The 13,989-nt window shown below is 41.5% G+C and overlaps 1 long non-coding RNA gene across 1 annotated transcript; it reads right to left on the bottom strand.

Moving 5' to 3' along the window:
• Positions 1-3,826: 3,826 nt before the first annotated feature.
• Positions 3,827-5,584, bottom strand: LOC149314365 (uncharacterized). Its single transcript, XR_016281117.1, has 2 exons — positions 5,486-5,584; positions 3,827-3,860 (listed from the first exon to the last, which is right to left on the bottom strand). It is a non-coding gene; the product is annotated as an uncharacterized LOC149314365 (long non-coding RNA).
• Positions 5,585-13,989: the final 8,405 nt, after the last annotated feature.

Below are 13,989 nucleotides of genomic sequence, written 5' to 3'. Positions count from 1 at the left end.
AATAACCAATTTGTGATGCTCAGCTCAATAGGTTGGACTCTACTTCAACTTTCCTGGATTTCTGAGGCCTGGGAGGTGGTTATAAGAAGCAAGGTCTTTTCAATGGTTTCCCTGTCACTGTAAAACTATCCCTCCAAGAACTCACTTCCCTCTCTTGACTGTTAGAAGGCTTGCAAAACACTTTTTTCCCTTTCAGGAAGCAGTACATGTGCTAATAGAGTTGCTGTCTGTTTATTCTCTGGTACTGAAGTATTGGTTTAATTTAGTTCTTTCTTTTAGATATCTTCATTGCTGTTGATCAGAATAAAGTTTGCTCTTTGAAAGAAGCTGTCAGAGAGATCCTCTCTGTTCAAAAAACGGTTTAGGAAGGATACAAAGAAATACACCAGGGATTTGTCATAGATGTATACATGCTCGCTTCAACATGTAAGATTCTTAACACAATACGTTGGCACAGAGATGTCCCTACAATGAAGTTCTTCACAGGCATTCCAGATGGACAGCTTCTAACACTATCAAGCTAAAGAGATGATGCATTTGTTTACTTAATAGACTTTTTTTTGGGGGGGGGGGATGGAAGAAGTAGTTGAAAACACAGGGAAGTTACCAGTGAAATCAGCAGAGCTACTACTCAATTAAAGTCTCATCTGGAACTCAGTCACAGTTCACCATTAGAGGCCACATGTGACTGGAGGCAAAGCACATGCTGTCACAAATCTTGGTGATAGTAACAGCAGAATTGTTTTTTGGCATTTATAGCAGGACATAGTGGCCTAAATCTTCTTGCTAGTCCCAAACTAAGTAAAGTAATTGAATCAATTTTACTTACCTCTGGAGCTTATACACTCACATTTAACAAGACTGCACCCTAATGGAATGCAGCCAGAATGCGGGATGCAGGCAGGAATTATCGCATGTAATTTGCCATTGATTCTGCCAGGTGAGTACAGCCCAGCTGTATCCTGGCTCCCAGGCACTCTTCGGCAGTCGCTTTTCCAAATTAAAAAGCTCCCATCTTTGAAAAGCGGCCTCTGAAGTGTGCCTGGGAGCCAGAACACAACCAGGATGTACTCGGCTGGCAGACTTGATGAATTACATGCAATAATTCCGACTTGCATCCCACAGCCTGTCTGCATCCCATTAGGATGGAGTCCAATTAAATGTGTGTGTGATAAGCTCCTCTGTGTTGACTCACCATTCAACAATTGATTCAGCAGATCTACTCTGGTTAGACTAACCAATAGGATACCAGCTAATATATCCATGAAACATCTATTATGGCAAGAAGTTCCTCATCTTATTTGTCTGTGGACTTCTGATAGGGCAAGAAATCAGTGACATTCTTGATCCTGATCCATACTACTGCTCTCTACAGTTTTGTGACAAGGCCCACTGCAGCCTCAGAGATATCACATACCCAGTGGTCATGATGTCACTGACCCATTGCCACGGAGAATGCAAGGCAGGGCCCAGCTTAACCTGAAGAGGGACATGTCCTAGTTGTATGCAGATGCCTGGAATGGATTCCAGATTCCACAACAGAGTTTGGGCAAAGTGAAATAAATCTATCAGTTTTTCTGCCAAAACTTTCTCAAGGCACAGAAGGTACTTGTTAGTCTCATGAAATGTGAGGGGCAGGTTTGCTACTAATTTCAACTGCAAGTGTCTCAGCTTTCACTGCCCTCCTTTAGAATTAAATCATATGATCTTGATAGACAATATTTGCATTTTAAAGAAGCAGGAATGTGTCTTCAGGTCAAATTAATTCCCTAAAATTCTGCTCCAGTGGCTCTTTACTTAGTGAGTGATATGAATACCCATAGAAGCTCTTAACAAGTTGACAAACAGGAGTACTTGTTTTCTTATTACAATGGCAACCACAGTAATCAGGGTTGAAAGAAGCCTTGAGCCATATTTTGCTCAGCTGAAATATCTCTTATGTTAATGTCTATCATTATGGTGGGTATTAGAATCATAGAATCATAGAGTTGGAAGAGACCACAAGGGCCATCCAGTCCAACCCCTTGCCATGCAGGAAATCCAAATCAAAGCATCCCCAACAGATGGCCATCCAGCCTCTGCTTAAAGACCTCCAAAGAAGGAGACTCCACTACACTCCAAGAGAGTTTGTTCCACTGTCGAACAGCCCTTACTGACAGGAAGTGCCTCCTAATGTTGAGGTGGAATCTCTTTTCCTGTAGCTTGCATCCATTGTTCCAGGTCCTGTTCTCTGGAGCAGCAGAAAACAAGTCTGCTCCCTCCTCAATATGACATCCCTTCAAATATTTAAACAGGGCTATCATATCACCTCTTAATCTTCTTTTCTCCAGGCTAAACATCCCCAGCTCCCTATGTCTTGGGTGTGCCTAAAGGATTTCTACATTGTAAGGATACCTGGGGCATGCAATGTGTCTGTGAAGTCTACATGGAGAGGATGTTGGACATCTTGTAGGGTCTTAAACAAAAAGTGCCAATCAACCCTTTCTTAGAGATAAGGATGCAAGCTTTCTCTTTATTATGACTATTTCTCCAAATATGGCATTTTCCTCCCAATAGAAACAAAGAACTACTATTCATGCTCATGAAAAAAACTAAGAAGTTTGCATTTGAGGATGGCATTTGGTGTCACCTTTGGACCTACTATGAATAAATCTCTTCCATTTGTACAGCCCTATTCACACTGGGTTCTGTCTTTTGATCACTCATGAGTACATTGGGATGTTGGGAGAAGGGTGCCATCAAAATAAAACTATGAGGCAGAAATGCAGTGCCCCATTCAGCAAAATGAGCAGCAAGGCCCCCAAACATAGCAGAGATGGCCAACCACACTTTAAGTGAAATAATAGGCTTGGCATTTAAAGGGTGTATGTGCAAAGTTGAGGATAAGACCATTATGTCCAAAATCTCAAATCACCTTCCTTTATTACTGGTGGCGGGGGGGGGGGGAGTTTGGAACTGACTTTGTAGAAAAAGATGAGGAAGTGAGAAAATAACTGTTGTTTGCCAGTTAATGGTTTTAGCCTAAAAAGACCTTCTGCATATGAGAGAGATTTTAATCCAGGCTTAAAGCATTATCATAGTTACATTACATTCTGATCTGTAATTCTATTCATAAATAACCCCAGTCCTCCAAAAAAAAAAAAAAAGTCAAGGAACTTACTTCTTCTCTGGTTGGAGAGAAAGAGATAGTCACAAGAGGAAAGGAGAGAATAAAAGAAAAGCATTACTTGTCAGGATAAAAAGAAAGAAATACAATAGACAATGCATGGCACAGACCAGGCTGCTCAGGTGAAGTATTTCAAAAGGGTTTAAATTCCAGAAATTTATCTGATGTTTGGCAGAGAAGGGAGAGGGACAGGGCTTAATCTATGCAACAGAATATTAACCTTTTGAAAAAGCATACAACTCCAACCACTGGATGGGACAAGGAATATTCATACTTGGAAATATTAAGGCTGGCGGGGGGGGGGGGGGTAATACAGTTCCCAGTGTCTCCAGTCAGCATGGGCAGTGGCATGGTAGCTGGGAGATTATGAGAGCTGTAATCCCAAAAATAACTTTCTCAAGCTGTGCACTCAATCTATTTGTGTTCATCTGTTCTCATCCTGCTAGAGAATGAGATATAAGTACATGAGCTTCTTATGTGCATGCAGCACCTCCAGGTGGAGTGGAGAACAGAAAATGACTTCTTATGTTTTTTAAAAGTCACATCTTGAAAGAAAGGTTCTAGATATCTTCTTTATAGTATAGGTGTATCTTGTATTGATCTATTTTAGGTTAAAGATATCTCTATTTTTTAGGTTCCACATGACAAATAGAATAGCAACTTACTCAGACATCTTGGTGTTGTTGATGAGCCCCTGTAATAAACCAAAGGAAGATGTATATATTTATTATAAATATATTGTTTGTATTAAACAAAGTCACTCACTACTTTAATTGGAAAGTAGAAACTGCCCTGTCTTTATTTCTCAATGGCCCTGCATGTGTTGAATGGGGAAGTCATTGCCACAGTTATAGGGAGCTGCCAAATATGTCCTCATTCACAATGGGAGACACCATGACACAAGTTTTTCCAAAGTTTGCAACCCATAGGAATAGTGTTTACTTCTAAACACCTGGAGACATTTCTTATAGCAGCCCACAGTGGGGGATCAAGGGTGTTTTTATGATTTACTCAACAGCTTGAACTTTATTACAAGTGCTCTTGGCCAGTGTCATCTTTTCCAACATGTACAGTATATGGACATCAGTTAGCAAAGTTGGTGTTCCCTACAGGTGTGCATAACTCAGTTACTTTCATTACAATGATTTCTTGGAAGCAAGTTGCAGTGATGCAGTATGGTATAGCTATGGAAATTTCTAGCTGACCATCAAGATGCATGTGGCACTTTCTCTCATTAGTGAACCCACTAACAGCTCTTTGCCATTTGGCTCAGAACTGGATAGTAAGGGGTTAAAATGGCCAGCAAAGACATCCAGAAGGCAATGGCTGTTCTCCCAAAAGAAACCTTATCCAGAGAAATGTGTAGGGGCCTCTCATATAACTGAGAAGAAAGTGCTTCTAAAAATGGCCTGCAAGGAACTGCAGCTGTCTCCTTGGGTTGCAGTCCTGGTCAAGTCTCACTACTCTGGAGGAGCATGAGAGAGTCACTGTGGCAGCCACAGGTGGCAAAGGTATCAGCACTGGAGAGCTTGACATGTAAGCAATGTCAGCAGCACACCATTTGTGTTCATGGAATTTTTTTTTTTAAAGCACCACTTCCTTCCCTATTTTAATCTGTCCCTTGTGACTATGTGCTAAGAAAGTCAGGCAGTGAAGCATTACCTCGTCCCCTCTTCTCTTTTAATCTGCTCTTTGCTTGTATTTGCTCATCCCAAACTGCTTACTGAACCAAGCTTGGGCCACATGAACTGACCAAAGCTTTTTAGACAGGATGCTTCTACTATAAAGACATTTTAACAAGAAACAGCCTGGTTCAGTTTTGACAGCATTCGTGGCTCAGGTTTCAGGTTGTGAAAATCCACATCCAACCTGCCAGATTTCCTTATGGGGGTTAAAATTGAACACAGAGAAAACAGCAGTTTTCTAGCTCTGTCATTATGACAGCAAAATGGCACTTTTATGGGTTGGGAATGCAGGAAATGAGTTCAGACCTTAGGAAAGTTGCTTTTCTGGACTACAGCTCCTAGAATTCCCCACTCAGCATGGCTGGCTGGGGGAGTCTGGGAGCTGTTGTCTGGAAAAGCAACTTTGCCAAACTCTGGAGGGGGACAATATCAGACAAACTTGATCACCGTTAACAGCAGGACTGTGAAAGAGAAAAGACTGACAAATGCTGAGAGGTCAGGCTTTTTACTTCAACGGTGAAGTCCTTTTTCCCAGCCAAGCATAGTTAATTTAGGAACTACCATGTTTCCAATTCCTCCCTTTTTACCCCCAAAGCTGCAACTGGGGTGAATAAGAGGCATGCAAAGGGCTCACCTAAGTCCCAAGGAGAAAAACAGACAGCACTGGTGGGAGGACACGATCGACTGGCAAGCCACAGGCAGCTGGCTGGCCGGGGAGGTATAAATGGGTGTCTTCAACAGCTCAGAAAAAAACCCACCCTCTCTTTAAGGGCATGGAGGCTTCCTCGGACCAATGGGGTGCAAGGGTCCAGAAATACAAACCTTCACCCTCAATAAACGCAGAACATTTGGGAAGCATTCAAGATGTCTTGGAGGAGGCAGGCATGATCATCTATTACAGAAAATCACAATGGTGGAGATATGTATATTTACCATGTAGTGGAGGCAGAATAATTTTTTCAGACAATAGGAGAAAATAATGACAGGATATTTACTTCACTTCAGACCCGTGTGTGTGTGTGTGTCTGTCTGTCTGTGTCTGTGTCTGTGTGTAATACATATATAATTCCCCCCCCAATTGTGCTATTACCATGTTTTAATCACATTTTCATGAGGTTTGCCTCCTCTATGTGATAGTGTCCTATGTTAAAAATGGCTCGCAACACAGTAGTCATTACAATACCTGTAACAGTGCATCTAGACTGATTGAAAAGTCCCAGATTTTGTTCCTGTTCTTTCCAATTTTATAAAATAAACTGAGCTGGAGAGTTGGTATAAAAAGACCCTAATGACAGCAGCTGACAGAAAATATTGTGGGATAAACAAAACATGTATGGATCTGCAAAATGAAATTAGAAAGAACAGGAACAAAATCTGGGAGTTTCTGGTCTTTTTAAAATCAGTCTGGATGCTCCATCTATTAGGTTAATATTCTCAGGACTATAGCTATGGGAGAGGAAGGCAAAAGGAGGTCATTGCCCCTTCAGATAAGAATTCTGCCTTCCAAATTTTCCTTCATTCTCCAAATTTCTAGCATTGCGGTAACTTAAAACTTCAGTACACCCTTTAGAAATACAATCTCATATTGGGAAGTGGGAGAACCTGGAAAGGACTCTAAAGCTAAAAAACAATAGCTTTCCTAGAGCCACTAACAGGTTTATTGAACTGTAGGATGTAAATCCACAGCTTTCCAATTAAAACAAACTGAGAGGAGTATCATCTCTCTGTGCTAACTACTTGAAAACCTCTCCTGTCCTAATAGTCCAAATTGAGACCACAATAAGGGGACCAATGTTAAAGCCCTTCTACTTCTACACTAAGATTCCCATCTAGATCAGGCCCACCATACTTGCTTTTGAGTAAGGATTGGTGTTTGTGGGAGGGGGGAGAAGAGGTGTAGCTGCATGTCAAATATTTAGGTTGACCCTCAGCTCCATTTTAGCCTAGTCACAAATAGTAACTTTCTGAAGGCCACCCCAAAAAATTCACAACTAAGCAGGAATTCGAACCCAGCTTCTTGCAGTCCACATTCAATACTTTCCCACCATCTGTTTGGGCATAACTGAAGTCATTAAAAAGGAAATAATAATCATATTCATCGGTTGTAGCTTTAAGCTGCAGAGTCCATGAAAGTCGATTATTCCAGTCAATAGCCAAGGAAGATGGATTTTAAAGCTTCATGGTAGTCTGGTGGATTTGGGATGTTCTTTCTCTGTGCCTCCCCTTTTGCCCCCCATTCCCTTTTCAATGCTTCCCACAGACTTAATGCATCCATGTTTGATATGCTGTGCAGGTATAGAACCTTAGTTCAAAGGGACACCAAAGAAGGATTACAGCACCCAGGGCAATCCTGAAGCATAAATGCTCCTTGCAGCTTCCAGCAAATCTCATTACATTGACAGCAAAATTTTAAGAAGGATTGGTAGAGTACAGCAATTTTGTTACTTCAGTATTCTGAACAGCTAATATTGGCAGACAGAAATGTGCTTTTTTGGTGTCACAAATGTGGCTATGAATGAAGATGAAATTGTCCTTTTTCACATAGGAGTTTATCACATGGGAGGCAAAGTGCCCAAATCCCATGGATAAACAGGGTTTCAATTCTGTGAATATCCCCCCAAAGTGGGATTGTTTTCAGATGATGTTGGGCGATGTGACCATTATCCTGGACTTAACTTGTGAATAAAGCGACCAAAATGCGCCACTTTTTACTTTGGGGATTTTCCTGAAAATAAGAAGTGGCCAAAAGCAGTCAAACCACACATGTTAATTAATGGGTTAAGTCTGGGATAATGGCAACCTCGCGTGATGTTGTCTGAAAACAATCCCGCTTTTGTGGGCTATTCCCACATTTAATCCCTGTTTATCCATGGGATTTGGGTGCTTCTCTCCCATGTGATAAATTCCATTGTCTGTTGAGGGTGCCTCCAGGTAAAAAAAGGAATGAATCCAAAGAATAAGCAAGGACTAATTAAGGGCCTTCCTTGCCACTGAGGATTTGGATAATAATTTAAATAGGCTGTAGCACAAAGACATCTTTAAAATAACAGTTGTGTATCCAAATGGACACCCAATGGAGACAAATGGAAACATACAATTTAATCAGTGATCCACATGATTCTTACTTATGTTTCAATCCCTCCTGCAAGTTATTGAAAACTAAAAATAATACTAATTTTTAAACCCCTAAAAATGTATCTTTTGCAATCCTAGGTCAGTTCATAGAATCAAAGAGTTGAAAGAGACCACAAAGGCCATCCAGTCCAACCCCTTGCCATGCTGTAGCATAGGCCCAGATTGTGAGGTCAGAGGCAGAGGAAAGTAGCATGAAAATAGCCTAAGAATTCATGGAAGGACTCTAATTTGGGCAGTTTTCATTTTCCTTCCACGTCTTCCAGGTGCTTTGCTGACTAGCATGCTGAACCATTTAACACAGGGGTAGGCAATCTTTTTGAGCCGGGGGCCAGGTTGCTGTCCCTCAGACAACTGGGGGGTCGAAGCAAAAAAAAAAAAACCAATTAAATAATTTTTTTAAAATTATATAAATAAACCAGGACAAATGTAGGACAAAATTTTCAAATGGAAGACACTTTTTTAAAAAAAAAATGGAGGACACGCGAAAAAATTTGCTGATTTTTAAAAAAATGTTAATATAAATGCATGTTTCTGAGGCTTCTATAGACAATTGTCCCCCAAAGGCCCCGGCGGCAATCGGCGGTAGGACCGGGCTGGGGCCGGTCCCAAGGCCTCGCCAGGCTGCATCTGGCCCGCAGGCCGCAGGTTGCCTACCCCTGATTTAACAGGTACCTACAAATGATGATGTTGTCTTAGGCACCATAGTCACTCCATCCACTCAAGCAGTGCCTTGTTTTCTCATCAGGTAGCAGGACAAGTTGCATCATGAGGCTGAGTGAGGCAGCTACTTTAGGTGGCAGATGCTGGGAACAGCAGCCAGAACCCCCTCAACTAAAACTACTGAAATACAGGGGGGTAGGCTGGATGGTCCTGGGGGTCTCTTCCAACTCCGTGACTCTATGAACATTGTGGGGATACACCACATGGTGTGCCTGCTCCCCTTTAGCCAGTTTAATACTCTCAGTGATGGTGAAGGACACTGCCCCTTTTTTTAGTGTTGAACTGAAGTTCATTTCTCAATCCAGGTTGCTTCTGTCTGTGGAATGGGGACTGAGATGTTGTTCTGTCTTTGCTTCAGGCATCCAAATGCCTTGAGGCAGCACTGCATCATATTGCTGTAGAAACTTTCAGGTCAGTCTTGACATTTTGCCCCCCAAACCAGGCACCCTTGTCTTGGTCTGTCTGTCATGTACTTCAGTGGGACGGTAACAGTGTTTGGTACAGTCATGCTGGTCACATGGCCACCAGAGTCATCTTTGGACAATGCTGGCTCTTCAGCTGAATAATGGAGATGAGCACCACCCCAAGTCAGTTACAACTAGAAATTTATGGCAAGGGGCTACCTTTACCTTCACCTTTTACCTTTGCCAAAGCAGTAAATGACTTCTGGTCACTTTGGGGTTTCTTTTCTTGGCTTTTATCTTTTCTTTCTTTTGCTTGCCTGCCTGTATGGCCCCCCAGGCATCCCAAGAGGGGATGAATGGCCTCTGAACCTGCTTCCTCAAATTGACAGCTGTCTTGGCATGAACAACTCCCAGAATCTCCAGCAACCATGGTTGTTGGCAATGGGGGTTGCAGTCCCAACCACTGGAGCAGGAGAGCTGTGCCTTGGGGGAAAAATGGCCTTAAATTCATTTTCAGACTTTGGCCTAGATCTTTTTGCTACTCCTAACTGGGGTAAATCCATGAAATTTATGGGATTTATCTAGGTGTTGCCACACCATTCAACATTGATATTTAGTGGATGTACTCTGAGGGTGCATCTAAACTGTAGAAATAATGCAGTTTGACACCACTTTAAATGCTGTAGCTTCATACTATGGAATCCTAGGATATATAGTTTTACAAGGTCTTTAGGCTTTTCTGCCAAAGAGTGACGGTACATCACAAAACTACAAATACCACATGTTATAGGATGGAACCATGGCAGTAAAAGTTGTGTCAAACTGCATCATTTCTACAGGGCAGATGCACCCTGAGAGTTATCAATAGGATCCAGGCCTTTGCAATCAGATTGTCGAAAGCCCACTTTTTCCTTGATCTCCATATAAACAGTGCTTGTTGTAGTCTGACTAGAAAAGGAAGTGTTAAAGTCAACCATGGCCTCTCTGTTAACTGCAAATAGGCAGTGTGACAGCAGACCTCCTACCATAGCACCTTGGGAAGTGTTACAGGGTGGTGACAGGGAAGCCACTGCAGACCACAGTACAAAGAGGAACATGACTCAGCAGCGGATGTGATGCAGTTCAGCTACTGAGGAAAGAGTCTTTACACTGGCTGCGTGGTGGTTTGCAGTGGAACAGGGTACCTTGCTTTAGAGACTTCTATGAGTCCAGCGTTTATCTCACTTGTCATGTTGGGAAAGACAGTTTCATTTTGCCACCTGCTGGTAGCAGTCAATGCAGCAGTCAAAGGGCACTTCAGCAAATGGATTAAGAAGCCTTCTTGAAAGCAGCCAACTGAATGGGAATGGACTTAGCAGCACAACTAACCTAAACCCCTTTGACTTCAGTGGGACTAGGGCTGCAACCTTTTCCATATACAGTAGGTCCTTGGTATCTACTGGAGTTTGATTCCAGGACCCCTCCTCACTCATGGATACCAGAATCTGTGGGTACTCAAGTCCCATTAAATGATGTTCCTTATATAAAATGGCAAAATCAAGGTTTATTTTGGGAACATATATATATTATATTTTCAAGCTATGGATGTTTGAATCCATGGATAAAAAATCCATGGATACAGAGGGATGACTGCACTAAAGAAAGCAAATGGGTTAGTAAGTAGGACAGTAAGTAAAATCCAAGAGTCAGCTCATTACTCTTCCCATTCCCAGTCAACACAGGCTTTCCCTTTCCTTGATACAAGTTAAGATTGACATCCTCTTGGGTAATCCAGCCTAGAATAGACCTATTCAATCAATTGTTCAGTGGTAAGTCAACATGTAGGGGCCAGCATAGCATAGTGGTTTGAGTGTTGGACTACAATCTGGAGACCAGGGTTTGATTCTTTGCTCAGCCATAAAACCCACTGGGTGGCCATGAGCAACTCACGTGCTCTGAGCCTCAGGGGGAGGCAATGGCAAACCTTCCCTGAACAAATGTTGCCAAGAAAATCCCATGATAGGATTGTCACAAGGCAGGAACAACTTGAAGGCACACAAGAGCAACAAAATCAACATGTAGGTGAATCCCAGATTCAGCGGGTCTACTCTAGTGAGGACTTACAATAGCATTTAGGCCTAAGTACACTACTAGCCATCTGCATTCACCTACCGATGCAGTGTTTCTAACAGAAATGTTTCAAGAAATAAAAAAGAAACAAGAAAAAGTCCAGCCAGTGGGCGAATAATCGATACATACCTACTTTATTCCAGTAGAATCTGAATTTATTAAATATCGTATTCAGTAAGAAACAAGAAAAAGTGCTGTCAGTATGGGAATAATCAATAAATACCTAAGATTAAAAAGGAATTCTTCCATCAACATTCATTATGAGATGGCAGCTGACCAATATCAGTTATTTACAGGATAGAGCTTTTCCTCCTTATATAGTGCAAGATGCTAGGAACAGAGCTTCCCTTAAGGATCGCTCCACATTATTTCTTCCCTCTAATAGAACCACTGATAATAGGATTATAGGCTCCTTCACCTTCAATCACGCTGCTCATCATATCAAACATATCATACGTAAACATTGGCATATGGTACAGAATATTCCAGGCTGTTCACAGGCACCCATTATAGCCTTTCGGAGAACTAGAAATCTCAAGGACTCTTTAGTTCACACAGATTTTCATGTACATGCTCAAGAGACATTTCATGTTAGAGGACACTAAAAATGTGGCCATTGTAGCTGTTGCAAACTATCTTTAAATATAAAATCATTTACCCATCTGATATCAAAGGAATGCTATGAATTAAAATCATTTACTAATTGCAACTCTCTAAATGTTATTTATGTGATTTTATGCCCTTGTCAGAAAATATATGTAGGACGAACTATGAGACCAGTAAGAACTAGAATTTCCGAACATAAAAGTACAATTCGTAATAAAAGTTTGGATACCCCATTGGTCACACATTGTTTACAATTACATCACTCTCCAGACTCCTTAAAATTCTTTGTAATTGAACAAGTTAAATTTGGTCCTTTTTATAGTGGTAACAGACAAACTAAACTCTTACAAAGAGAATTATTTTGGATTCATAAGTTAGCATCAAATATACCCAAGGGTCTACATGAGCGTTTAGATTTGAGCTCTTTTTTATGAAGCTGTTGAGATTTAACTATTAGACAGTACTGCATATATAGTAAAGATGAAATTAATAGAGACAGTTATTAACATGGGATGGAGGTCAAGTTGATGACATGAAGTTATAATTTGTTTGTAATGTACCTATAATGAGTCATAATAAGGTAGTTATCTTACATTTATCACAAATGTTATTGGGTTTGTATAAATAATATTAGGATACAGTACATTCAGCTGTGTTTCAGGCTTACATTGTGGGATATATAGGACATTATAACTCTAGAAGATATACCTTTAAGAGATTGAATGTACCATACAATCACCTGTAGCCTATTGTATAGGTAGAGTATATTTTAACATACAATCCTTGTAAATTCTTACCAGCAATGTATAACTAATGAAGGACTTCTTCTTATCAGTTAAGCTAGACTGCTTGATGGCATGGGTAAGCTATTATATTTTGGTCTTGGAATTTTGTCTTGAAATTGTATAACATTGTGTATTTTGTTACTGATGTAAATCACTGTACTAATTGTTGTTAACCTTGCACATTTAGAAGCATGGAATACATAATTTGCAATATTAATCCGGCATAGAAAAATTCAATAATGCTGATGAAGACTTCTTGTGAGTCGAAACAGCCACAGAGTACTCCGGAGGTAGCCGTCGTATAACTAATGAAGGACTTTGCTACCAGTGAAAACCACATGTTACATAATAATAATAATAATAATAAATTTTATTTCTACCCCGCCCTTCCAAGAAATGATCAGGGCGGCTTACAAAGTTATAAAAAACATTACAATACAGGTAAAATTCAATCAACAGTTAAAAACCATTATTACAAGAACCGGAACAGGAAGACGATAAGTAAAAGATACATCTATCAGGGGCAATAGAAAAATGCAAAAACAATCATCAATCCAGGGTCAAAGGAAAAAAAGGGGCAGGAGAAATAGACAAACAATTTAAGGTGGGAAGGCCAGCCGAAATAGATATGTTTTCAGCTGTTTTTTAAAAACATCTAACGAGGCGGCGGAGCGAAGCTCTGCAGGGAGCTTATTCCAAAGTACAGGGGCAGCGGTGGTAAAAGCCCTCTGTGAGGTTCGGGTCAGATTGGACCTGGGAACCTCCAACAAGTTGGTCCCAGAGGTTCTGAGTGTGCGGGGTGGATTGTGTGGGGAGAGGCGGTCCTCCAAGTACCCTGGGCCCAAGCCATTTAGGGCTTTATAGGTCAAAACCAACACCTTGTATTGAGCCCGGAAGCGAATAGGCAGCCAGTGAAGATCTTTTAAAACAGGTGTTATATGGTCCGACCTGGAACTACCAGCGACCAATCTGGCTGCCATATTCTGCACTAATTGCAGCTTCCGAGTTTGGTACAAGGGTTGCCCCATGTAGAGCGCGTTGCAGAAATCCAGACGAGAGGTTACCAAAGCATGTACAACAGATTCTAGGTCCTTTCGGTCCAGGTAGGGACGCAGCTGGCGTATCAGCCGAAGCTGATAACAGGCACTCCTGACCGTCGCATCCACCTGAGAAGTCAGCTGGAGCGACGAATCAAGGAGTACTCCCAAGCTGCGCACCGAGTCCTTCAGGGGGAGCGTGACCCCGTTCAGGGCCGGGTGACAAATCTCACCACCAGGAACCGGGGAACCTATCACCAGTACTTCCGTTTTCCCTGGATTCACACTGAGTTTGTTCTCCCTCATCCAGCCCATTACTGACGCCAAGCAGGCATCTAGAGG

Source organism: Sceloporus occidentalis, unplaced genomic scaffold (genome assembly GCF_023333645.1).
Source record: "Sceloporus occidentalis isolate IW3139 unplaced genomic scaffold, rSceOcc1.0.p SCAF_4, whole genome shotgun sequence".
Classification (NCBI taxonomy): domain Eukaryota; kingdom Metazoa; phylum Chordata; class Lepidosauria; order Squamata; family Phrynosomatidae; genus Sceloporus; species Sceloporus occidentalis.
This window is presented reverse-complemented; position numbering and strand designations above follow the sequence as displayed.